At 40.9% G+C, this 27,804-nt stretch overlaps 1 protein-coding gene and 1 long non-coding RNA gene across 12 annotated transcripts in view; both read left to right on the top strand.

The window, feature by feature from the left end:
• nbeab (neurobeachin b) overlaps window positions 1-27,804 on the top strand; it is a 252,065-nt gene that overhangs the window by 30,167 nt on the left and 194,094 nt on the right. The gene's annotated exons all lie outside the window — the stretch shown is intronic.
• Window positions 958-18,389, top strand: LOC116048354. Its single transcript, XR_004104617.2, has 4 exons — window positions 958-971; window positions 7,075-7,080; window positions 11,461-11,468; window positions 18,314-18,389. It is a non-coding gene; the product is annotated as an uncharacterized LOC116048354 (long non-coding RNA).

Raw genomic sequence — 27,804 nt, 5'->3', positions numbered from 1 at the left:
CAGTAAGAAGTGCGTTTTCCCTTTAACTCACTGTGTGCTCTACTTCCAGGTCTGCAGATAGTCCGTATGGCCAAAATAACTACAGAATAAAGAGGCTCATTACCACTCACTGTAGGGAGTGTGTTTATTCAGTGCTATTTAGTGCTTGTATACTGGAGGAGACCCAGTAGACCCATCTGTACATGGGTACATTTAAGAACTCTGAGAATTAATAAATCACTTCAAGTTCAAACCCTTCAGTATCTCAGCTGAAAGAATAGATGTTAAAAAAAAAACAATCACACCTGGAGTGTTTGCCTAAATGCTCTCAGCTGTCAGTCAGGTAACTAGACTTAAGTTAGTTTTTACTTGTTTAATGGGTGGCCTTTTGCCCGTTACATAATTATAGAAAAATTCATTGTTTGCCTTTTCCCTCCGTTTTGGAGATAATTGCTGGGCTTTTTGAAGACAGATGCTGTGAAGGGCTTCACGTGGTGGGCAAAATCCACTGTTGGCACTGTAGGGTGACTCTGCTGTTTCACAGCCATCTGGCTCCTCTGTCTGTCTGTCTAGACACAGGTTGCTCCATCGCACCCCTGTCCATCTATGATTAATACATGTCCATGTGTGCTTATGCCCATAACAATGAGATATAGGTCTAATAATTGCACATTATTTCCATTCTATCCCTGCAATACATCCTACTGCGTTTGGTACTTTACCACCACCAAAAGTGTGACATTTTGCCTACTCATCACATGTGGTGACAACGTTGGGGGAACACAAGTGATGGATTTTGAATCTCCAAAATACACTGGTCTTCCGCAGTGCACTGAACAAACACCTCATATTTTGAACATTTGAGTGAGATAAATCTGAACATTTTTACCCTGCAAAAGCAAGGCCAGAAGTGCACTATCTGCAACGCTGTCTGGAATTGATCAGTGCACGTGAACGAGAAGGATGCATTGTTGACATTACTCTGAGTTTCAGTGAGCAACCCTCTGCTCAGCAGCCTCATGATGCTTGGCAGATTGAGGCTGACAGGTTGTGTTGATGCAAGTAATTAACACAGTAGATCAAATAAGACCATAATAGAGCAATCAATCTGAGACCATAACACGCTCGTACACATGCGCACACCCACATAAACACACAGAGAAAACACACAGTTTGATGAAATGACTGCCTTCTTTTTCTTAGACAACCTTTTTAAGAAATAGCAAATGTATGTCTCTGACTACCTACGCTCCTAAGCATAACAGCGACGTCTCTGATTGGTGGAACTCGCTGTTACCATGGAAATGTTTACTGCACCCGAGTGGCCGCGAACCGCTAGCTGCTACCCCTGAAGTCTAAGATCGTTTCTGTACACTTTCTTGTTAAGGGTGCTCCGATCAGGATTTTTGGGACCGATCACCGATTGCTGTGAGCCGTGTCGACCGATGCCGATGACCAATCACCGGGTCTATTTGAAACCTTCTATTTATCATGTCATATTTATCATATATTAATTTTAATATTCTTAACAACAAAAAGTATTAAAATTAACAGAAGATAATGTAGTGTGAATTGTCAACGGTTTACTTTTATTGACAGGAAACATTCCACTTCCTCTGTTAGAAACACACCTTAAACAGCTTAGAGCTTAACATATAGCTAAAGCCTTATTCGGAATAAATTACAAAAAAAACTGTCAGTGTGTTCTTCAGTGTGTCTTTAGTGTGTTCTGAGCAGGGTGGGGCCACTTAAATTTTTTACCAGCCACTTTTTCCAGAATTCAAATTTATAAAAGAGAGTGCACTATCATATTTTGAATTGCTTTATTAAATTATGTTTTATTATTAATACATATTTTATTAATATAATGTATTTATTATGTGTCAGTAGCTTGTTGATCTTTACATTGTAAGTTAATTTCATATCCTGGCCTGGGACACACATTCATACGGTTTGATAAAGGACTTATTGGACTTTAACTTATCATTGATTTTACAATAACGAGTGTAGCTCATGGATGTATTAAGTGTAGCTGTCCTCAATTTAGGTCATCCTGTACGTCTCATCTCCGGTTTTTCCTGCATCCACCGTGTGTGTGTGTGTGTGTGTGTCATCAGTCGCGGGGTAGAACTTAGCAGCAGAGAGCCAACAGATTTAAAACGGCAGCAGCTTTCAAGCGACTTAAACATTGTTACAGTCTACATTGACGTTAAAATGTAAACAGGTTGGCAGGATGGTCTGAAATGTTTTGCACGGTCTTTCGCTGTACGTTTTGTCAATGCGCCACTTGTTTGAAAAGTACCTTCTCTTTTTCTTTACTTCGCCCTCAACAGCTTGTACATCCATAGCTACTGCTGACTCCGCGGCGGGCCTCTTAACACCGGGGATATATCGCCACATTTTTTAACAGATAATTTTCCTTTCGTCTGTACCTCAGCTCAGCTAGCTAGCTAGCTAGTTACACGGCGGCGTCCCGGACTAGCGCTGAAAACTAGCTACTCGACTGGTCAAAGCCCCGGCTGTGAACGGTTTCATTTCCTCTAAGTTCTTCACAATAAAAGTCCTCCGTTATTTTCGTATTTGAATGTTTTTATTATGAAGCAGCAAAATCCGGAAATGTTAGGGATTCATTAGCAGTAACGTAACGTGATTCCTATAAGCATTGTGCATTGTTACTTAGCAACAGCATTCTTTGACAAAATCTGGTTGGTGTGTAACTTAGCTGCGTATAGAACATTTTCTCACGAGTAGTGCGTCATCTGATCGGTTCCCGATCAATCGGAGCACCCTTATTTCTTGTACCTAGGGTTGGGTATCGTTCAAAAATGTTTGATACCAGTACCGTGACTTCGATACCGGTTCCTAAATGATACTTTTTCCGATACCAATTTTTTAAATTCCATTTTAACAAAAAGAAATGACATTACGGCACAAATCTTTTTTTATTTATCTACTACGTGAGCCCTGTCTCTGTGTAACGTAGAGTTTTTCCTTCCTGCCTGCCTCTACAACATGTAATGTTGGACAGCCAATCACAAACCTTATTACAGTAGATCTTGGTAGAAGCATGCTGCATGCTGATTGGCTCACTGACGCTGATGAGATTTACTCTTAAGGTATTGAAATTGGGTATTGCATGACAAGGCTTTTTTCGATACTCAATACTTTAGAGGCAATTCAGTCAGTGCCTAAAATGTATTGAACTCGGTACCCAGCCCTACTTGTACCTTTGGCTTTTTCCCATTTTTCAATTTTCTTTTTGCGCCCAGTCAAATGTTTAGTGGTCATGATTCATCTCGTAGCTGGTTGGCTTGGTTCCTCTTTATATAAGCATTTTCAAAACAAAAAGTGGGTGGTCACTGTATAGCTCTATTTCACATTCAGCTAAAGAGAAAAGTGAAAAGCTCTTTGTCTTTGTCTGAGCATGGCACTCGGCTGTGTTCTTTAAGTTGCTGGGGCTTGGTTCAGAGGAGCGTTCAGAGCTTGTAAAAAAGTCTGAGCAGCAGAGGGCACAGGATAGCCTCCCTGTCTACTAGAGGTGTGAATCTTCACTGATCTCCCGATTCGATTACGATTATCATGTCTTCGATTCGATATCTCGATGCATCCCAATGCGTCAAATACATTTTTCTATTAAAGCCATACAGGATATTTAATTCATAGCTTTTCAAGCTTCATAAACCAAACATTCTGCAGTGCTCTAATACTAAATAAATTGGATACATAAAACTACAGCACTGAGCACATGGCACTTCCTGAATGTGCAAAACATAACAGAATATGTAAACAGAAATGTTGTTTGGCCTACATTAAATTGTAAACAGAAATAATCGATTATGGCCTGGCCGATTATCGATGCAGCATCGTCCACGTCCACGATTCGATGCATCGATTATTTGATTAATTTCAACACCTCTACTCTCTACCTTTGTCACAACAGAGTCCACCAACAGTGGATTTGGGTGAATGTATGGTATCACTGAAAATCACACATTTTGATAAAACCTTGCAGCTGGCTACAAGGTTAAGTTGTTCATATTCCCATGCTTTAATGTATGATGTTTGCATATCCCTACTCTGCTTTTCTCCATTGAGCACCCGTGCTGAGCTTGAATTATTTATTCTCTTTTTATTTTCTTCCAGCGTGAACATGACAGTTAGGGTTGAGGTAGAGGTTGAAATACGAGCAAGCTAAGGAAAAACTCTGCCTGGCTGTCCTGTTCATTGTTGTACAGCTCCAATGAGTGAATGAAGCAGTTTGAACTTAATCTGCTACTGAACTCTACAGTTTTTGGAAAACAATCGTTTGGCTCCACGCTATTGTTTCTGGATGTGAAGTGATGACACTGTGACTGACTTCGGGTCACATTGACCCGTTTTTTATTTTTTTATTTTATTATTATTATTTTTTTTTATATCAGAAAAATTGGGACGTAGAAATAAGCGCTGAAAATATGTAAAAGAAAATTTAAAAATGTAAAACGAAAAAAAAAAAAAAGCAAAAACAAACTGTGAAAAAAGGCGTCAAAAACGTTGAAAAAAAAGGTGTTTTTTTTTTCAAGGTTGACGGGAAGACAACACAAGGGTTAAGTTTGGGCTGTCAGCTGTCAGCTTGTTTTTTTTTTTTTTCCCACTACATCAACATTTAAATAACTACTGTCTGTTTTCTACTGTCTATCACACCCATTTTAGGCTACACAAAGGATTTGGACAGATCAAGAATATTGTTAGTTAATGGAACTTTTTTTGGTCAAAACCTCCTTTTTGTCTACAGTTATGACATCCAAAAGTCTTCAAATTCCAATGTGGAACCACTAAAAAAGCTTCAAGTGCATTTAAATATTGATAATAGCACTTAAAGTATGAATATGTTATTCATTTATATTGTATATTGGAACAAAATGGTATGTGACTACACAGTGGCAATGCTACGATATAGCCAAGCAACTTATTGTGTTCTTTTTGTGGAAGATTGAATCAGAAGTTGTAAAGTTAATCCTTCAGTACATTTTGTAGCGTAGCTGTAGTTTGTGTAGTTCTACGGTGCCCCCCCAAACTTATTTTTTAAAAGTAAGTGCTGTAGTACAACTACAAGGAGATAAGTTATAATTGAGATAAGTTTGGAGACACTACCTTATTTAATCATTAAATTAATAGATAGTTTTGTGTCGGTGTTGTAGTTTGTAGATGGTCCCTAAGCACTCGTCTCACTGCCGTCTCACCGCCGGCTGCTCGTAGAGACCAATATTATTTCTCCAGGTCGGAGGACGGCTCGTTTTGATGAAAATGAGTTTGTAGCTCGTTGTTAACCTTACTACGTTAGGAAAGATGCGTCATTTGTGATTTAATAACATTTTGCTATAGAGAATTGATCCCAGAAGTTTGAATCTGTGAATATCTTTCTAATTTTGCTTATATTTATAAAACCGAGGGCACGGATTATGAATCTGTGCGTACGGTTTATAAAACCGAGAGCACAGATTATGAATCTGTGCGCACGGTTTATAAAACTGAGCGCACGGGTTATGAATCTGTGCGCACGGTTTAGTTTTTTTTTATCAGCTGACCCCAGGGGGACTCCGTATAGTTCTGATGATTGGGCCAAACATTTTTTTATGTGTATGATGGAATATATCGTCTTTCTTGGACTTGGAAAATATGGCTATTCATTATTTTTTGTCAAGCAGAATGAATATTTCTTCAGGAAAGGTATATACCAGAAAACCTTAACAATTGATCTTTGAAAGGTAGTCCCCAAATTATTGCCGTAGTCTTCAAAACAAAGAGAGGGAAATAAATCCCCAATTAGTCTTAGAGTTGTATTTTCACCTTCATTTCACTAAAACAGCGTTGCTGCCTGTTCATGTGATAATATTTCCTTGCACATACTGTATATGCCAACATGTTGGACATACCTATAGGCATACTGTAGTTGTAGTATGCAGCAAGCTTTGCCAGAGTTCTTTGGAAACGTGTGGCAGTTGTTGTGCCAAACCAAGAAACAACTTTGACACTTTATTTTTCCTATTGGCTCTTCGTTAGTTGTATTTTCATTGATACATTCTAAGTCTTCAACTTTTCTTCACTGCTGTGTTCACTTTTTGGATTCTAGACTACTTACATGTTAGGAATGTGGGTTTATGTTAGCACACCAGCAGCATGCATCCTTTTGAATTAGCATGATTAAAAAGTGACTAGCCTGCCTCTGATAAAATTCAGCTACACTGATTTCATAGTCCACCTGGCATGAGAGGAGAGTCGCAGATGATACCAGCAGGTACAGTAAATCCTCACAAAGGAGCAGCGATTTCTTTATTTTGCTGTAAATGCTGGCCTTGAATACAGGAACAGCTCTGGGTTGGAGTTTTACTTTATTATATAATAGAATTCTAATCCATGACTTTTCATGTTGTCTTACTTTCAATGTCCATGCCTGTGCACCATAAACAAAGTTACTGTTTTCACCAAAAGCATTAAGTGGAGCATATGGGGTTCAGCATGGCATAAGATTTGTCCTTTTGTCTCTGGGTAATGACCAGGACTGACAGGCCAGGCAGGTGGGGCAGGCAGTAAACAGTCAAGTAATTACACTGCAGGATCAGGGGGGAGCAAGGCAGACTCAGAGGTGTGGAGATTGGCTGAAGCGGCTGGACCTGCCCTTGTGGAGCTGACCGATTGGTAAAAGAGGGCAGCTGCTGCTTGAAGCAGCTGCTGAGGGTCAGACGTGGCATGAGTCACGAGCAGTGAGGATAGTGACTAAGGCTACATCTACCCTACGGCGTTTACGCCTCGTGCCCACACTACTCTGGCTTTTCTGAGCCCCTGAAACAGAGACATTTGGAAGCACTGCTGCCCCCATTTGGGTTTGAAAACTCCAGGGTTGCTTTGTTATCTGGACGGGCACAAACGGAGACCTTTGGAAACGACGATGCACGTCAGTCAGTCTTATCGGTTAGGTAGGCTTACATAACTTTCAGTAACAGTTCCACCTCAACGTTGGTCCAAGCTAATACATCCCTGCTCTTACCTTTCGCCATTGTTGTTCTATTTCCAAAGTATTTTCTGTATTTTCTGTATTTTCAATTTCAACCGCAGAGTTACGTCACACAATGTGCTTCCTGTTTTTAACGACGCACGTATGTGAATGGTCATGTGATATGTGTTCTCAGACGTGTTAATATGGTCGGATATTAGTTCTGCTACTGGAGCTAAAACTCTTGTGTGGACAGAGATCAGGTTATGTCTCAAAATGCTGCTAAAAAATGAAAAGGTAGTAGTGTAGATGTATCCTACACCTAGTCAGTAGAGCCCTGCAGATTGGAAGGACAGCAGACTGAGGAACGACAGCAGACTGTCAATCACAAGAAATTGCCACAGTGTCTTCAAGTATTGCCATAGACTGTATAATATTAATGGACACAGCATGTGTTGTGGTTTGTGGAGATCTGCTATGAGTCGTTGAGTTTGCCATTACGGGCGCAGCCATCCTGGTTGTGGATGTGACGATTTTAGACGAGAGGGAGGAGTAAAGCAAAGCGTAGCTCCTATGGAGCCATTTTGTTGCTATCAAGCCATCACCTCCCGTTAGCATCCCATTGACTGCCATTCATTTTGATGTCACTTACTTAACTACATAAGTAAGTACATAACTTTACATCTGAAGCGTTTAAAGACTCTATTTGTCCATTGTTTATTTCTAAAGAAACATGACAATGTATAAAAGGCTCCATTACCTTGTACCTCACGTTATGGCTCCGTAGCAGACGTTTTTATAAAAATAGGCTAACGATTGTGACAGTGTCATAACCACGTGACTTACTGTCGTAGAGGAATTACCGTATAGTACAGGAGAAGCTCGCAGGCAGTTTGGACTTCCATTAGCTGTTTAAGTTTAATTACTAATGTTAACTAGCATTTTAGTGATCAATAATTAGCCTGTGTCTATGTTATCTCCTTACATATACCTACGCTCTCCGTCTCTGCTAGATTGGGAATGATTGAGATTTCTCTTGGCACAGCTACCAGAAGACTTCCAACTTTCAGACAGGTTGCTCACGGCACATCTACGTCTTCAAGCTCAGTTGGAGGCTGCTCAGTAACGCTCAGCTATCACCGGTCTCCGTTGAAAACAACGGCGTCACTTTGTCCATTTCTTTAACTGTCTATGGCCCTTACACTCTACGTTACACACTTTCACTGACAATCACATCATAGCCACGCCCTAAAACACCCCCTGCTTTATCGTCGATTTTAACGAGACCATAATTCAAAACATTAACATCATTCTGTGTTGCAGAAGACTTAAAACTAGCGATTGAGACCATAAACTCATTATGAAAATGTTTACTGAGGTAATAAATCAAGTGAGAAGTGGGTCACTTTCTCATAGACTTCTACAGAAACCGACCTCCTTTTGCAACCGCACGTGTCTCCCCCTGCTGGAATTCAGATAGAATGCAGCTTTAAAGGGGTGATAGAATGATTATATAGGGTATTTCACACTGTTCCTTAAGGTCTCCTAATAGGGTATGTAACATTGGTTGGGCTGAAAATTGCCCGAATGCTCTTTTATGGGCCCTTAACTACCCTGTGAATATGGTTCTATTTGGAACAAGAGCTTTTCTTCCAAATATGGTATGCTCATGAATATTTAGATGAGCTGCGCGCTGATTGGTTTGAGCGAACCCCATAGAAACACATTGGAAACGAGTCAGCAGGTCTCATATTTCAGACACTGCAAAGTTATACGTTGTTTGTCGGGCTATTTCGTTATTAAATTCACTTCTGATATGTTTTTATGCGAGAAATCAACTATATAAAGCTCAAATATGGGCCGTTTTACGAAAATTGATGGCTAATTGCAAATTTGGTAAGACGTGTCGGACTTTAGGAGCTCCACACAGTCTGACGAGACTGAGACGAGAAAATGGCACCCTCACCCAGTGAAAGTCACCGTTTCTAGGCTACTGGACTACTGGAGCTCCGCGGAGCTGGTTGGCTGCCAGCTGCCGGCATAACTAGAGTATATTTAGTTTGCATTTCGTCACGCCACTTATATGACATCTACCCCAAGGTCTTATAAAGCTAACAATGGTGTCTGATTTCAATTAAATGCATTTTTGTGAACATTAGGGATTTCGTTAGCTGCTACTTCTCGCTTTAATCGTAGCTATGTGTACAGATCTTGGCTAGCTAGTTAGCTTCACTTTCAGCATAATTAAAGTTTATTTACAGTTTGAATTTCGTCACGCCACTTATATAACATCTACCCCAAGGTCTTATAAAGCTAACTATGGTGTCCGATTTCAATTTAATGCATTTTTGTGAACATTAGGGATTTCGTTAGCTGCTACTGTCCCTTCATCCTATGGGTAGCTAAAGATCGCAGCTAGCTGCAGGCCCTGAAGCTCCATCAGGCCTCAGCATTTTGTAGTCCAGTAACCCAGAAACGGTGACTTTGCGCGGGTATGGAGTGCCGCGGGCTTCCCTTCGTGACGGAGATCCAGCTAGCTCACAGCGAGTCTATGAAGTAGGACACGCCAAGCGGCGAGGCAGCACCAGCTGCTGTCACGTAGCCTGCTGAGCTCCTGCTGAACTGCGACACACAGTCGGACAAAATTTGCAATTAGCCATCAATTTTCGTAAATCGGCCCATATTTGACCTCTACATAGCTGATTTCTCGCATAAAAAAGTCTCAGAAGTGAATTTAGTAATTAAATAGCGGACCTCTGGAGATCTGCATGACCTAGCTAGATTCAGAAGACTAAGCTGACCTCAGGTCAGTGGTGTAGCCTATGCAAATGTTGGGGTGTGACAAAGACTTGATTGAATTGATGGTTTTGGGATCCTGACGTCAGCATCCAGCTTTGTTGAGATTCGCCCGTTTTCAGCGGCAGTTTCAAAATGTGAGATTTGCTGAGGATAGGGGTATCAATGGGATTTTGAGTTTCTATGTATGTCTTTTTTACCCACCGAACTGTCGTTATTCAACTATGACAAGGTAAAATCGGTTTTGCATTCTATCACCCCTTTAAGGAGTCTCCCCCTGCTGGAATTCAGATAGAATGCAGGTTTAAGGCACTTCCGCATTTGGAGCACTTCGCCGAACTGGATGCTTTTTCCATTAATATTATACAGTCTATGAGTATTGCCTGTGTTGGAGGCAGCCACGCAACATCCAAACCCCACTCTGACACCCTGCTGCACTTATCACCTATCACTGTTTACTGCAAGCTTGACCAATAGAGTGGAAGACTGCACCATCCCAACACAAACTCTAGATATAATTGTCTAGATTATAATGGCCATTGAACTACGATTAACATCAGATGATGGACGTCTCCCAGCAACGGCCCTTTGAAGTTCTCCAGAAGCTGTTAATGTACCCGCAAGGAGAGACGACTTGACCCTCTGCCTCACCCCAGCATTGAATATGCAAAGCTCTCTGGTGATTGCTGCTCCAATCACTCATAATGAGCTTGAACACCTGAATAATCGTGTACATCCACTGGCTATTAGAGAATGCTCTAACTAGTATTTTAGTACATGATGTGTAGACAACCAGTGTTGTGATTCATTCAATCCTCACCAGCCACCCACCGTGCTTTTTGCATTGCCCTTGACTGATGCTACAAGCCTGCAACAACACTCACCAGAAAGCCCACACACTGTTAAGCAAATGCATTTTCCCCTGTAATTACAAATATAATACTATTGCTAAGTGTTTTGCTTTTAACCCCAGTTTTGAACTATTACAAACTGTCTTCTGAACAAATTGGCCAGTTTTCAGACATTCTCCTCCCACTCCTCTTAATCTTGTTAAACTATAAACTCCACTGTTAGTGCATCCATATTTACATTCAGAATCTTAAAGAATCTTGACGTTTTTGGAGAGGAGCTCTTTTCGATACTGTGGACGTTATTGTTGCGTGTACATTATCTCTACTGTTCGTCATGCTGCTCCGATTCGGCTGAGCTGTGAGAGCCTCTGTATTTTGGGCACGTTAGGTATCTCCAGCATTTAAAGTACAGCCGGTAGCTGGTTGCTTGATGGTATATGTAAATACAAATTACATTAAGTGGAGAAAGATTAGGGGGATTACAATGTATATGCCCCAGGCAAGGATCTATGAGTGTGGGAATCAGAGAAATGGACACCAAAAAAAGAAAAAAGGGGGATGCTTTATATGCTCATGCTTGTATTAGGCTTTGAAAGTGAGAGCGTGACGTGGTATATGCTCTGTTTTGGTTTTAGGGCTCAGCAATTCAGCAATTTACATTTTTCCCGTATAAATTTTAATAAGGAAAATATATGCTTTCTTTATTTTCTCAGCTAATTGTACATAAACCCAGTGGGAAAAGGGTAGTTTACCAAGGTACCACTGATAGATGAAATATCTGATTCACTACAAGGCAGAGAGCTTTGACCTCAGTAATAAAATTATATAATATTTTATTTGTTGCTCATTGTGGTTAGAAAGAAGAGTGGGTTGGCAATAGAGTGTTATAACTCTGTGTGTGTGTGTGTGTGTGTGTGTGTGTTTAAAATTGCCATTGCTCCTCCACAGTAACCATAATTGAGGCTGCATTGGATCTGCCCTGATGCAGACCAAAAAGAAACCGGATGTTTGCACCTATATTTTCATATTATGCTGTTTTTGTTGAAGTTGTTCCTGTTTGTTTAACACTGTTGTTATCTGGATGACATGTCTGTATCTGTACAGTACGTGTCATCTGAGGTTTGCCAATATCACAATGGCTCTGTGAAAGAAACACCAGTATGGCTCGCTGTCAGTGTTGATAAATTGCCTGGGAGGAAATGGTGCCATTAATGTTGTGGTCAGACCGAGGTAGTGGGGAATCGCTGCAGTAAACACTGTGGACTGTCGCTCCACCACGTTCTTCCTCTCCCCTCTCCCCCAGCTCTGTGACCTGCATACTGATCCCCGTTTTGAACCTGGAGGACATCTTGTCCCCAGTCCCAGCCTGGTAACAGAAGTGACACTTTGATGATGTGGAGAGGACAGAATCAAGAGCTCCCTGCTGTCAGCCCCTTCTCATCTTTTGCCTTTCTTGCCTCCTAAAGGTGTAATCTCAACCCTCTCTGTTTTCCGTCTTCCCTTTCTATCTCTCCCTCTGGTGTCTGCATTGCAGTGTACTTTTCTTTCCCCTATCAAGCAAGAGATGTTTATAAGAGCAGTAGACCTCTCCTCTCCTCTCCTCTCCTCTCCTCTCCTCTCCTCTCCTCTCCTCTCCTCTCCTCTCCAGATGGAAACTAGCGGTACATATTTCTGGACGGATGTGCTTTTCTTCGAAGAGCAGATGCTTTTTTGACAGCCGTATTCAGCATGAGGAAACTGTGCACGCTAATCACAAACCCCTTGACTGTTAGGTCTTTCCCCAGCTGTCTGCTTCATCCAGTGCAGATGCAACATGATGTGTTAGAAATGTGTGCTTGATTTCAACCCAAATTGTATCTCAAGCTAAGTGGGGTTAATACCAGATCACAACTGTTGCTCCATATCTACAGTAATGGGCTTAATTAGCTGAGAATCAGAGAGGCGATGTTGATACTTTGTATGTGTCTCTGCGTTCAGTGATGGAGAGGAAGATGTTTTTGTTTCAGTTGTCCTGTATTATGAGATTATATCGCATGTCTTGGCTGCGTCAACAAAGGTGAGCAGAGGAGAATGCTGCAGTGCAGAGTACTGTCAAGGTGACTGTCTATCTTGGGTCCAATTTATAACTAAGTTATGGGAGCTGCCAATTTAGCACCAATTATAGTTTTGGGGCAGCAGCTTCATGTCTCTGCAACGGTATTTTGGATTAACAGGGTGTTCCCTATTCAAATCATGTACTTAATAGGCATGTTAATGATTAACTGTTTAACCCTTAACCGACAATAAGAAATTTGTCCAATTCATACTATCAGTTATTAAAAAATGTTTTTTTGCATTGTAAAAGAAAGCTATACGCTCTATTTTTAACTTGCTAGTGCTAACTTTGTTCTATGAGCTGCTCTTTTTTCCTGCTCATGGCTCTCTGCTGGGCGGTGGACCGGACTCACAGCGGAGAGCTACGTGACACATGCCACTATAACGATGCGGACTGGCGGGTTAAATCAGCCGTCCTAAACAGAATATGCCAGGCAGACACACAGCTGACAACCTCTTAGGTGGATGGAGTGGAGACCGGTTCGGGCTCCGCAGACACCTGCAGACTTGCACTGGTAGCAAGCGGTTCCAGGGAAGTGGCTGCATGTGTCCACTGCACTGAACATTGTTGCTGCGCGACCGGTAGAGCTGCACGATATGAGGAAAATGTCATATTGCGATTATTTTGACTGACGTTGTGATTGCGATATGAGGGAATGATCAATTTTTTGGATCATCATTCTCATTTTCATTGAAACACAAATACAAATGTACTATAGTCATGTAGTGTGATTTTTGCAAGAACCTGTACCAAACAAAGATGTTTTCTGTAGTCAGCAGGATAGGATTTGTAGTCCCAGGACGTCTCTGCAGCCCCACAATACTTCATTCAGAATGGTTAGACACATATTTTGCCTTTAACAAAAATTGCGCCCCCCCTATGATTTGGATATTGCACTAGTCCATATTGCGATTTCGATAAAATTGTAATTAATTGTGCAGCCCTAGCGACCGGTACAAATCTGTAGCTGTCCGCGGAGCTCTGAACATATCCGAGCATCCTGGACGGGTCAACTGGGACTTTGTTGGCAGTTAACGTTTAATGATCGGTTAACAAGGGTAGGTCAGAAAAAAACTCTAAATTAGCATCCCTAGTATAAAATATATTATGTTTTATTGTTGTCCATCAAATTTGCCCTGTTATCCTCGATTGACAAAAGCATTTTTTTAATTTTTTTTTTTTATAAATTAGACAATAACAACCTCATGGGACACAGGAAAGAAATATTATATGCACAATATAATATTTCTTTCCTGTGTCCCATGAGGTTATTATTGTGTCAGGTTACCACTCAGACTGGATGATGTGTGTTCTGTGACTAACACTGTCATTCAGTCAGGTTTGCTGGTAGATGCGTACACACAGCACAGCCCTCTTTCCTTTTTGTTATGATTGTTTTGATATATTTCCTGCAAGGTTGCCTTTTAATTTTCTTCCTCTCCCGCTCTGGAGAGGTGAGCACTTCTCCTGTTGGACAATTCCAAGCATTTCAAGGGATTAGAGGAACGACCACATGATACAACCCTCCAGAATAGTAAACAGGCATGTGTTGCCACACAGTAAGCTTTGAATATATAAGATAGAAAAATAAGTGTGGCTTAGGGTTTTTTTTATTCCCCCCCCTTGGACCTAGACCGCTTTGTGTGGCCAGCTAAAAGGTATGATTAATTAGTAGAGTGGAACAAAGGCAAAGTGCTCTCATACTCTTTTCTTTATTGCCATTTAAAAGCAAACAGACCAGCGTTATTGGACTTTGATTTCCATTTTGTATCGACCAGGCTGCTTTTAAAGCGTAAGACTGGCCACAGATGAAAGGCCTCACTTCTAGGCCCACCGGCTGCTCCACATGACAGTGTTTAGCATGGTACTGAGGAGCTGAGGGTAGATGGCGGAGACGCTGTATAAAAGCCTTTTCACACCATCATAAATCCATAGAAAGTGAGAACTCCATTTAACAAAGTTAGTCAGTCAGTTTCACTTAAAGCGGACCCTCCTGTTCGACACATCAGAAGTCTAGTGCTGATTGGCCACTGGGTTCCACAAGAAGGGAGCTGTCCTCAGTGCTGAAATAGAGACAGGCAGCTGGTGTCTGGGGATGGAGCTGAGGGACTCTCACTGATCAACTGCCTCTTTTTCATTGCAGTAACCAGGCACTTCATAGCCGCCCACATGGAGGGAATCTTTCAGGACCCTGCTACTTTTACCCTTAAAGCCTATATTCTGTTATTTCCTGATGAGCTGATGAGCTTTAAGTATATCCTGGGAATAAACATTTGAAGATTATTTTTATTTTGTAGGTCAGGTTAATGAATGAATAATTTGACATATTCTACAGAAAACAAAACACGACCCCTATGTTCCATTGTTCTCCAATTTCACCTTCAAACTTTTCAATTTATTCAGCCCTCTTGCTTCTGGGATCTGAATAATATCCTGATCCCATAACTCACAGGGAGAGCTACAATACCTTTTCAAAATGAATGCAGCTTCCCACAAAACTCTTAAAACTCTCCTCTAAAAACCCCTCCTTGTCTTTTTTAGTTTAAACCTTGGTTGATTGGCAGGGCGGTTTAAAAGCTGTTACTTATTTTTTATCATACAGGTGAAATTATGAAAAATGTGACACCGCACATTCAAATAACAAGAACTCTGTGCTCCTTTGTGCTCCACTTTCACCTTAATACGATTAGGTGACACACACACTACTAAATGATTATGATGATTTACATTTATTCCATTTTCCTGCAGATTAAAAATGTAGTCATGCTATTACTTCTAATTCAGGTATGAGCATGGGCAAACAACCTGACCATTTTACATTAAGTCCAGGCAGCTAGACACATTGCACGTTCTGTGCTTTTTGAGATTTCATTTTCCCCTTAATTTATTGGCAGAGAAGGTAAAAACAGACTTAACACCTTTCCCAAGGTAAGGCCTTTTACACTTTACGATGAAAGGAGCTCTTAATATTCAGGTCATGTGCCTGTGCTTCTGTGCTCTTTCCGTGGCATCACCTATTCCCTTCCTCTTAAATACATCTTTAGTGTTTGCTTAGGGACTGCTGATTTGATGTGGTTCTCTCTGATTGAAAAATGTATTGTAGCAGCTGTGTCAGTTCAGGGAGACATGTCCGAGACGGGAGGTCTTGAGAAAAAGGAGGCAAATTATTTCATTCAAGATATTAATGAATAAATGTTGGTTTGTGTTTGTCTGTTTCTGTGTTTGCAGAAACAGACAAACACCCCCCCCCCCCGGATAAATTGGCAATTACTGGAGAACCACGTTATTCCATCTTAGAAATGAAATGGCACATATAGCTGATGTTGTGGCGGGGTGCCCCGGCCCGGGTATTTATTACAGCTGTAGACTGCCAGGTTTAAGATAAGATTAGATATATGAGGTGGCTGTGATTCATGGTGGGACACTGCTGTGCCCACAAGATGACTGGAAGATGAGATAGATGCACTGTCCTCTGTTAACTGTGTCTGGATTATACCCACGTGATCGCTCTCTGCCCTCCTACACCATAAAGTCCTATGCACCACAAAGTCCTCATTATGTTTGGCATATTCCCTTGGTAACTCAGTAATAGTAGTAGATTTACCTGTCATGTCACCGAAAGATCCTGAATTCAAACCTCCACCCTGGTTCTTTTCTGTGTTTTTGTAGGTTTTATCTGGTCTGGTTTTTCTTCCTTATGACCAGTGCATGCTTTTTGATCCAAGCAAGTTATGTTGTTTTGACTCTGTCAGTATAATATCTCTCTTTTCTCTGCTTGTCTCTTTTTCAACTGCACTCTTCCACTCTTTGGCACACTCTCCCTTAACAGTGTCTTTCTTCTTCCTACTGTAGCATTGACACCTCCTTCCCTCACAGTCTGTATCTTTGCCATGCTTTTACGTCTGAATTATGCTGGAGTCTTAGCCTGCAGGGCAGAGGAGTTCCAAGTCTCAGCAACAGTGTGCTCCCTACTGTACGTCTGCTGTTGATCTGCCCTGTGTGCCCTTAACTGCACTTTTAGTGACTCTCTCAAACCTCTCCGTAAACATTTTGGCTCATGTTACTCTCTGCCAGCCTGATTTCCACTTTCAGTTTCGCAGTTGTCTCCCCCCTTTCGCAGTTGTCTTAATCTTAGACCAGACTTCCGAATAGTTCAGACATAGAGGCTGGTTTTCATTAAATCCACACATTGCTGCTTGATTGCAGTAGTTGAACTCACCAACTGATAAAGCAAAGATTTCGATGTCACCTCAAGAAAAGGAAGGATCATGTGACTGACATATAGATCACATAGAAATATAAGACCTTGAGCTTCCACTGAAGTTGACGCCGTCAAGTGTTCATGAGACTGTGGACAGAGCTAGAGCTCAGCATTTCAACACTTTTCATTTACTCAAATCCAAAACTTTACAGCATCACCCCTAGCCTGGATGCCAGCCGAATTTAGCCCCGCCCACAACATTTGAGGTCGGGAAGTTCGGTCTGGACCTGATCCGTTGTGGAGCACCTATGCTCGAACCAGAGCTGTTTGGACCAATCAAATTGTCAGGGCGGGCTTTATACGATGATGGACAGATGATCAACTGTAACGTAATCAACCACGTCACCAAAGAGCGCTTGGGTTGAATTCGTTGACAACAAAGATGGCTGCCGCTGGAGAATCGAGATGTGTAGATTCCGCCATCGCGTCTGTTACAGAAGATATCGACAGCGCATTCATTTTAAAAGAGGAACAGAGAACCGCGATCAAGGCATTTGTCGATCGGAAATATGTTTTTGCCGTCCTTCCTACTGGATTCGGTAAAAGTTTACATATGTCACATATTCCGTTGCTCTTATTGGTTGTAGGTCTATCCGTTGCTCTGATTGGTTGTTGGTCTATCCAATTGAGTCCAAGCCTTTTCTTTCCTGGTTCGGTTGAAACACCCCCATAATCACAGCCCAATGGAGCAGTATCAGACTCATATTCTGACTATGAATCTGAGAATGACCACGTCAGGCTACATCACCCCAGTGCTCCTGTGACTATAGATAGTTACACAGCTTGATATTTTTTCCTTAACATAAACATTGATGTGTCTGTTTCCTATGCCCAAAAACTGCTGCAGCAACTTATGAGACATAAGTTAGCATGAGAATGGCCATCATACACTCATATCATAATGTACTAAACCCTTATACACTTTCACAATTTATTTTTGATTAATTAATTACTTTTTATTTCTTATTCATGAGTAGAAAAACGTAAAGAGGCGCTATACAGTTTTGGCCATTTCTTGGCTGTTTTCTCTCTTTTTGCTGGCAGGTTTCTCTATAGAGCCCCCCCTACAGCTTCAGAATAGATATTTGGCAGCTCCTATGTTTACTCGTGTCTGACTCCTCTCTCGGTCAGTCTGCCGTTTCTTCTTTCTCTGTTCCTCCGACAATGCTTTCCTAGCTTTCTGCTTCTTTTTATCTGGCTCAGCCATGACGACATTGTGAAAAACTCCATCGCTACCTTGTTAGCCGGTTCCTGAATGGGCGTATGTGTGCAGTGCCGTGAAGCAATTCGTTACATCACGAGACCGGATATCACGCCATACTTCCTGACACTGAGGCTGTCGGCTCGCTGGCCGAAAGTTTTTCCACTCACAGGCGCAGGGGGGGGCGAGACCACCATTCAACTCAAAAAAAGTCATATAACCATTCCATTGACCTGTTCAGTTAAGGTAAATTAAGCTAAAAAAACGGCATAGTTCCCCTTTAAGCTGCATGCCACATCAATCATTAAATTCCCAGATTTGAAATGCTGTATACCATATCTATGTGGATCCACTGTTGACATGCTATCACCCCCCAAACATCCCTTGTTCCCCACCCCTACCCCTGTAGAAAAAGGGGGCTGAATGCTAAGGGCTTAAGAAATGCTTTTTTTTTATGCACACTAAATAGCCTACATCAATCATTCAGTATGTGAAACAACCTTAAAAGGTGTTCTGCAGATTGCCGATATTTGTATTCATGATGGTCTTTCAGATTAATTTATTGTTTAAATAATTAGAATAAGACGCAATCTAACACCTAACACCTAAAATAATGTGACAGCAATCAAAAGTGAATAAATGATAAAACTGATGTTTCATGCAAATGAACTTTCACACTGCAGATTTTAATTAGTGACCTGACTATGAAATAAAGCTGAGACATAAAAACTGGGATTTCCCAGCAATTAAACAGCGTGAATTGAAATATAGTTTACATTAGCTGCCAGGAATAATTTATATTGGGTTCTATGGGCACAATACAGTCAAATCAGACACTGTTTAATTGCATATTCCAAAGGCATACGTTGTCTGAAAATTGTATCTATTTACTTAGATTATTTTTCTCTTCGCAAGTAGTCACATATAGAAGGAATTGAATCCTTACTGTGTCACATTTTAATTTACTTATCTATGACTATGATAAGCCCAGCTGATAATCAGAAGGTGGGAAAACAAAGTTGTCACTAAACTGACAAACAGATGTTTGCAGACCGATGATAAACTGGTGCCGTTCTTAATTCAATTAGGAGAAGGGATGAAACACAGCATTGCTCCATTAACTGTAAAGATTTTTCAAAATCCTCAGTGATGGATTCCCCAGTAGACTGAGTCATGATTAAAAACACCTATCATCCTCAGTTTCCTGGGGGGCTTTTTAGCCACATCTGTATGATGCAGGCATCCAGTTCAGTGGAGCATAAATCTGTAATCTTTAAATCTTTAGCGGTGTTTCCACAAACAATACACCAAGCCCCTTGACGTCTCGATCACAGTCTGGTCACATGAAGGGAGTTAGTCTGAAATTCAGGGCACATTCTTTCCAGGCCTGCCAGTACTGAGCCAGTCTCTATTTGAAAGCAGTAAATGCTCCTGTGTAGGTTCTGTGAATAAATGCTACTGTGATTCTCACCTTAAAGGACAAATCCGGCACAAAATGAACCTAGGGGTTGATAACACATGTGTACCGAGTCGACCGTTCTCTGGGATATGTTTTCATGCTAATCGACTGTGACCAGTTTTATCGCAAAACGCTAATTAGCTAGTCGTCGGGGCAGAGGGTAAAGTAAAAAGAAATCGTTATTTCTATACCACTAACAAGGCTCAAAATATGCCGCGTTCTATTTACCTCGCAACTCGTTTTTTTACGAGGTCAAAGTAGTAAACACGCCCCCTGACCTCGTATTTACGAGCTCGGAACTCGTACAACCTCGCAGTAGCCCGAGTTCAAAATCCAACATGGCTGCCCCCTGTATCAACAGTTGTGAAAGCTGCAGTAACATAAAGTTATAAGCACTTATGTCTTATTTGTGTCTCACTAAATCAGTCGTTCACACAGGCATGTTCAACTGTGGACATGTTGTTACGCTGTTTGCATGCACAAAAAACAGCGTAATGCGTTGTTATCTAACAATAGCTAACCGGGCTAGAGCTAATGAAAACAACGAAAATCCGACTTTTTAAATAGAACGCATTCAACTCGGGTATGACGTCATTCCCAGTTGCGGCTTCCGAGTTCCGAGGTAAATAGAACGCGGCAATAGCTCCGCACTTCAACGGTAGCATAATGAGGGTCCCTACATGTAAACCCAAGCATTGAGAACTTTGTAAGTGTACAGACAGTTTATTAAAAAGATAGTTTACAAAGACAGTACCGTTAACTGTACAGACAGGCGCCATCTTGGGAAAACAGTCACGACCAGCCAAACGACGAACGCCGTGCTAACCAGTAACCAGTAACATAGCTCAAGCACAGCGTTTTTAATAAACTGTCTGTACACTTACAAATTTCTCAATGCTTGGGTTTACATGTAGGGACCCTCATTATGCTACCGTTGAAGTGTGGTGCTATTTTGAGCCTTGTTAGTGGTATAGAAATAGTGATTTCTTTTTACTTTACCCTCTGCCCCGACGACTAGCTTTATAAGCTAATTAGCGGTTTGCGATAAAACTGGTCACAGTCGATTAGCATGAAAACATATCCCAGAGAATGGTCGACTCGGTACACGTGTTATTAACCCCTAGGTTCATTTTGCGCCGGATTTGTCCTTTAAAATGTAGGCACAGAGGCTGTAATCGAGGGATGGTGGCATTACATTTTGGTACTTAAATATTGCTGTAATTGTTGTTTTTGTGGCTCCTTATATGAATTGTAATTTCATCTTTTATTTCCGAATTTTATAATTCCATTTTTTGCTGTTTTTTTTTCTTCTTTTGCACTTTCCCTTTCACGTTGTATCACTGAAATAATAAATATGAGGAAACAAAGGTTGGCAAATTTGTTCTCACACTGCTCAACCACAATCGGCCATATGGATGTCAAATATAGACCCGACATGACAGGAGATGTGCTCGGAAATTCAGACACAACAGGTGGCTGCTGTCTGGTAGCTGTTAGACTGAGCCTCATTTTTATTGAATGAGAGGAGACTCTCCAGGTGTCACACAGAAGGCTGTAGGCATTGTGCAGTCGTTGTGTCCTCTAACTTGTCTAGGTAGAGCTATTCAATCATGTACTATACCCTCAATTATGGTGTACACATCTGCCTTACATTCTGCAGTAAGATGAGAAAGGTTTGGTTCCAACTTCCAGCTGATGCTTGTTTGTGTTCAGGTGATCCCTGTGTTGAAATCATTCAGTAAGCCATATGGCCAATATTCAATTTGTGGCCTTAGTTAAATAGATGCAGTTTTCTCATGCTTACGTGATGGTTGCAATGCAAATATGAATTTAGAGTAGAACTAGAAGGGCACTCGGAGAGCACAGCCAAGGCCATGCCGCATCTCACAATGTTAAAGCGTAACTCTCGCCAAAATGCAACCTAGGGTCTTTTTGTGAATGTACCCAAGTCAAACGTTTGTTTAAAAGCGTAATTAGGACAGAATCGCCACTTTTAAGATTCACCGTATTCTTGTTTTTCGGTCAAATGGCCTTTTGAATGGGAGTGCTAGGGGCACTACTATGATCGCATTAAAATCACTATTTTTAAAACACTAAGAAGGCTCGACACAACATGAGACTTTGCTCCAAGTCTCACCAGGGGCTCTACACCTTAACCAAAGCATTGACAACATTGTTTGTGTACACAGACACTTTTTGACTGGCAAAATGGCGGCGAGCGGAAACGCCAACTGCTAAAGTCAGTTGTTCAAATCCTTTCATTTTAGTAAACTCTGTGAACACAAACAATGTTGTCAAGTCTTTCGTTAAGGTGTAGAGCCCCTGGTGATACTTGGAGCAAAGTCTCATGTTGTGTCGAGTCTTCTTAGTGTTTCATTTTTCGTTTTGTGGCCATTTGACCGAAAACGAAAATACAGTCAATCTTAAAAGTGGCACTTCCGTCCTAATTATGCTTTTAAACGAAAGTTTGACTCGGGTACATTCACAAAAAGACCCTAGGTTGCATTTTGGCGGGAGTTACGCTTTAATGAAAGTGAAAAATTAGTTGTGTGTCCGCCGTGTGATTCGGATCCACTCCAAAATGTAATGGCTTCTTTCTTGCCTCATGCTACACCTTTCCACCAAGTTTCATGAAATTCGGGCCAGTAGTTTTTTCTTAATCCTGCTGAAAAACAAACAGAACTGAAAAACATAACCTCCTTGGCAGAGGTAATGGGGAAGTGTTCCACTCTCTCAAGCATGTCAGGAGCAAGATATGGTCCTGTGTTACTTCATGGACTGTCATATTGCAAGCTTATGCTTTCTCATGCTTTCTCTGCGTCTCTCTTTCCACTCTTATCTTTTGTTTTCATAAAATGAAATACAAATTAAATCCAAGCAAGCTATATATAAAAGCAAACTTTATTCACATTGCCATAATTAAGTGCAGTACTGCCAGAGAGTTCTCTCTTTCTGTCTCTCATGCGCTCTTTTGCTCTTGCTCAATAATGTGAATAATTTTGCACAATACTAAAAACATGTTATTGACATAGAGTATATTCCTATTCACCCTTGTGACCAATCATCATGGTGCATCTAATTCATGCGGTTTCAGGAAGCACCTTGGCTGTGTTGCAAGTTATCTGAAACAGTGCAACGGTTTTCAAAACATTTTGTATGCAGTTTTTTGTGGTCAATAAAGATGCGTAGGTAGTTGGAGTATGTTGGAGACGAGATGGGAGAGATAGGAGATGTCCTCTCATTAAAGCAGTATCTAGTTAAAAAAGGAGGAATGCAACTGGCATATACACACAGCGACTTTAGTGTGTTTTTGTTAACACAATATCATACTCATTTGCATCTGTTGCCGATCTCTCCAGCTGGAATTGTCCGTACACTTTCTGTACGTCTAAAATCAGTTGTGTAAATTGTGCACCCCCATGTCAACAGTCTGGGATGTAGAATGTAGTGTGAGCAGTAGAACATTTCAGAAAACTCAAAAGTCTGGTAGTCTCCATTTCCATTAAAGTTTTGCTCATGATTATACATTAAGGACTGAACAAAAAGTCATAAACATAAACAAGAAGGAAGTTAATAATGCCAACTTGACTCATTTGTCCTTTCTCTTTCTCCCTCTCTATTTCTCTCTGTGTGAACTCTAGACGATTATTGCCTTTTTAAAGGGAAAAATAATCATTATGTTCTCTCTCCCAGTCAGTATGCAGCTCTGTGGTGTGCTTAACTCATCATTGAGGCAGAGTGGGCAGATAGGGCATTTTAAGTGTGGTCATTAGCATGGTTCAGCATTGACATGAAGACCATTCATCAAACTAAATACAACCACAGAAGCAATAAGCTTACACATTTGATACCCCACTCCCCCTCCCCTTCATCGTTCCACACCCCTGTTTTTTTAGATGGCTTGACCTTTTGGTGACATTTTTTGAGTAAAAAAAGAAAGGCCCTAGGTAGGCTTCCAGCTCTACTCTTTGTAATAGTTCCCTGGAGTGGCAGTGCCATTTTGTCCCAATGCATGCTACTGTTTGCATAATATCTTCATATATCTTTCTTTTCAAGTCATTTGTTTTAGCATTTACACATAGACGAACGACTGGATCCAAATACTAATGATTGTCAGCTGAATTGTGCTGTGGACAACTGACGCTCCTGTCGGCACTCTGACCGGAGATAGCTACATACAACAAACAAGTGCCAATTTATAGATTTGTACCTTCACATTTTTCTGCATGTGGTTCTCCGCTCCGCATTGTTTGTAGTTGCATGTCAGGGGTGCAAACCAAAAACCAAAATCCAGATTTGTATAATCCTCTTTCTTTGCTTCTGGCAATTGATTTAGCTTTTTGTTTTTGTGCTATACATGTACAAGTATGCTGTACACATTGCAAGTGTGTATGGTATGGTTCCAGAAGTAAGGGATGAGATGTTAGCTGGTGATCTTCCCCCAGACAAAACAAATCACCGATGCATATCAAACTGAAGTGGCTATATTTGCGTATTGATTACATTGACAGCCTGATATAATGGTCTGTTAAAGTGCTCATATTATATTCATTTTCAGGTTCATAATTGTTTTTTGAGGTTGTATCAGAATAGGTTTACATGGTTTGATTTTCAAAAAACACCATATTTTTGTTGTACTGCACATTGCTGCAGCTCCTCTTTTCACCCTGTGTGTTGAGCTCTCTGTTTTACAGAGTGAGGCATTGCACTTCTATCCCATCTTTGTTGGAAGTCGCACATGCTCAGTACCTAGAGTACTAGCTAGAAGCTAACGCTGCTAGCGGTTAGCCATCTCGTTCTCAATGGCAAAACACTGCTAGAACACACACGAGTTCACCCTAATCTACAAAAGAAATTGTGTAGAACTACTTACATGTCCCTTGTCTGCAGGTATTCAACGCAAAGTTGGAAGTGTGTCCTCGTTTAGAAGAAGTCTCCCAGCTAATCCTGCCTTGTACAGGCCGAAGTTGGAGAAACAGCTAGCTGATGTGGTATTAGCTAAAGTGGTTATCACACACCAAATGTTTCGGCTAATGACGTAGACGGCCCTGCCGATTTTGAACAGCTGACCCGGAGACTGAAGGCAGGACACATTCAGAAACCGTATCTCACTCAAAACAACATGGATGTTTTTTTTTTCCAAGTTTGTATGCGTGTGGAAGCATCAGAGACACAAAATAACACCCATAATATACATTTTTTTCATAATATGGGCACTTTAAACTACTGTACAAACTATTAAGTTTCAATACTTTAAACTGCTACTGCTACTATAAGATAATTGTTTGCCACTTCGTTACAAAAAATACAGCATCCAAATGACTTAATTAATTAATTATTATTAATTATTTTTCAATGGCATTCTCCAAAACAAAACAATACATTGATGTGCAAAACATCTGTGGAAATCTAAAGTTATTCATGCTACTGCTTTTGTGAATAAATAATTGTTAGGCCTACATAACTTCTCTTTTATGTCTTTTGCTTTTGAACAGTTCAAACCCATTCATCTGCCTTTGCCTCATTGTTGCTGAAAAATATATTTTTTTAGAGTGGCTGTGGAGTGAGAGTTGTTGTTGGAGAATCCAAGTATTCTGTATGCATATAGTGTTTTGTGTCAAACTCCCTCTGGTGCTGCTAAGCACTTGGCTGCAGACCGGTCAACTCATTGTTTCCTCCTCTTTACTTCTGTGTAACACATTTTTGCATCATGCTTTATCCCTTTGACTGCGTTAGGTTTTAAAAGTCAGCGGCAGGCTGTTCTGACTCTGTAGCTGAACCTTGTTATTGTGCCTCGTACACTCAAGTTTTGGAGTGGAAAGTTTGGCTTCCAAGTATTTACCATAGACTGTATATAAAGAGGGACAACGTGCCTCCACTTCCTCCCACTGTACAAAAGTGAAGCCAAAATATCCAGGATATGGGCGCATCTTGTAATTTTGGAGCCAGAGTGCACAGTACTGATTGGTCGGTGGAGCAGCAGTATCGAGGTTCCGCCCATACACCCGCCCAACCAATTGCGAGTTAATCACAGCTGTCAGTCATGCCGTTACACCCCGTTTTTATAGCATCAAATAACTAATAAAAACCAAACCTATTAGAAAAATGAACATTTGAACAGACATCGGCGTGATAACAACTACAGAAACTATCTTTGAAAAAATAAAAAAGTATTTGAAGTGTGCTTTGATTTTTTTTAGTGTGGCCCATGTCCCATCTGCTAACATGGAAGGGGTGGGGATCATGACCTATACTGCAGCCAGCCAGGGAGCGATCCAGATGTTTTGGGTTTACTAATACAGTCTATGCATCAACCCCTGGAAATGACATCACTGCGTTTACTGGAATAAGCCACCAAGCAGTGTTGTCCTAGTCCAAGTCAGAGTCACCAAAGAAGAGTCTGAGTCGAGTCAACCATTACCCGAGTTCGAGCCCGAGTCAAGTTACGAGTCCAGAGAACAGCGACTTGAATCCAGGACTCCATCACTGCCACAATGTTGAATTGTCTTTGGTTTGGTCTTCTGCTGGTGAATGCAGTGCTGTTTGTTGGCAAAACTGAACATAGTATGTTGGAGCTTCATGCTAGCACACAAATGCACCACACAGAGACAGTTAGTGGTCCAAGCACTTCATGAACACTCACCTCTTGCCTTTCAGTTTGAGTGCAAAAAGGTTCTAGTAGGCACACCTTAGATGAGTGTATCTGGGCTTTTATTAAACCAGTGCATTCTCTGATTGTGATGATCGTAACTGTTCAGTAGAGCTCCCAGTTCAGTGTGATTTTGAAAAAGGGGGGAAGGGCATGTTGCACATCTTATAATACTCATTGAAAAATAACAGGGTGGACATATCTCCTGTCAGCATATGCTACTGTCCACATCTGGCAGACTAGATGAATGTGTTTTTAAAAGTGGAACACTTCTGGTTTTATATACATCGGGGAGGACACCCCTCCTCTCCACATCTGCCCTCAAGAGACTCCTTCACTGCAATGCTCACACTCCAACCGCAGCCTTTGTAAATAGGACATCAGTTCTATTTATTTTCACCCAATTTAGTGGCCACTGTAGGCTTCCCTTGGAAAACGTCTCAAGTCCAATCTTTGCCGCCTGTCACCATGGCAACGGCGAGCCTTCAACCCCAGCTTAATCAGAAGCAGTTGAACGTGGAGGGATTCTAGAAGGCTCAGATGTAGCTCTCTTAATTATCTGCCTCATAGCAATGACGCACAAATGAATTCTTTCTAAGTGGAAAAAAAACATACTTGATTGAGGCTCATAATCCTATCACGTTAAAAGAGAGGAGCCGCAGGGCCCAAAAATTAAACTAAAGCACACACCCTAATTGCTTTCACATAAACAATTTTTGGATTTTGCTGCACACTGAAATAAATTACTGCTTGGTTAAATGTACTATTCCAAACACATTAAAGAATCTCAATAATGGCTTAGGCTCTTTGATTTCCTCAACAAGCTCTGCTGGATAATCTGGGACATCACTGGATCTTATTCTTTCCTGGCCAGCTGTAAGTGATTATAAGCTTAGGAGCTGTTCAGTCAGGTCTCTAACCACCATCCCGAAATACAATTTAAACTGCCCCGTATAAATGTTGCCTGTCCAAATTATAAATGACTTTTATCTTCAATAAAATGATTTCCATAATCAAAAGTGACGCGTGGCATAAATAAAATGCCATGGAAAATGCCATGGATTTAATTTTTGAATTAGCTCACATTTGATAAAAAAGACATGTTACAAAAACTGTACATGTTCATTGATTTCTTCATATCACATGCATTCAATTTCTAAATTAACAAGTTTTTTTAAACTAATATCTGTAAAAAAATTTTTTTAAAAGATTTGTAAATATTGTTGGGATGCACTGAATCCAGATTTTGGGGTTCGGCCGAATACTGAATCCTCCTCCCATCGTCATCCATTAACACAGTAAACACATTAATGAAGTAAACAACGTCCACAGCATTGTATTTTTCATTTTGTTTTATTTTAACTGTAAAAAAAAAAAAAGAATAGGCAACCTTATGCGTCTGGTTAACACAAGTGTTAAGCTGTGACTGTCCTTCCTTTGCCGTACCTGAAGTTGCTGCATTTTGGCTGCTGTCTGTAGATTCCTTCATGCACAACTCGTATTCTTTCGGATGTTTCATACCAAATGTTGTAACAGCGGT

The sequence above is a fragment of the Sander lucioperca genome, chromosome 5 (genome assembly GCF_008315115.2).
Source record: "Sander lucioperca isolate FBNREF2018 chromosome 5, SLUC_FBN_1.2, whole genome shotgun sequence".
In the NCBI taxonomy this organism is placed as follows: Eukaryota; Metazoa; Chordata; class Actinopteri; order Perciformes; family Percidae; genus Sander; species Sander lucioperca.
Note: the sequence above shows the minus strand (reverse complement) of the source record. Positions and strands in the feature narration are given on the sequence as shown.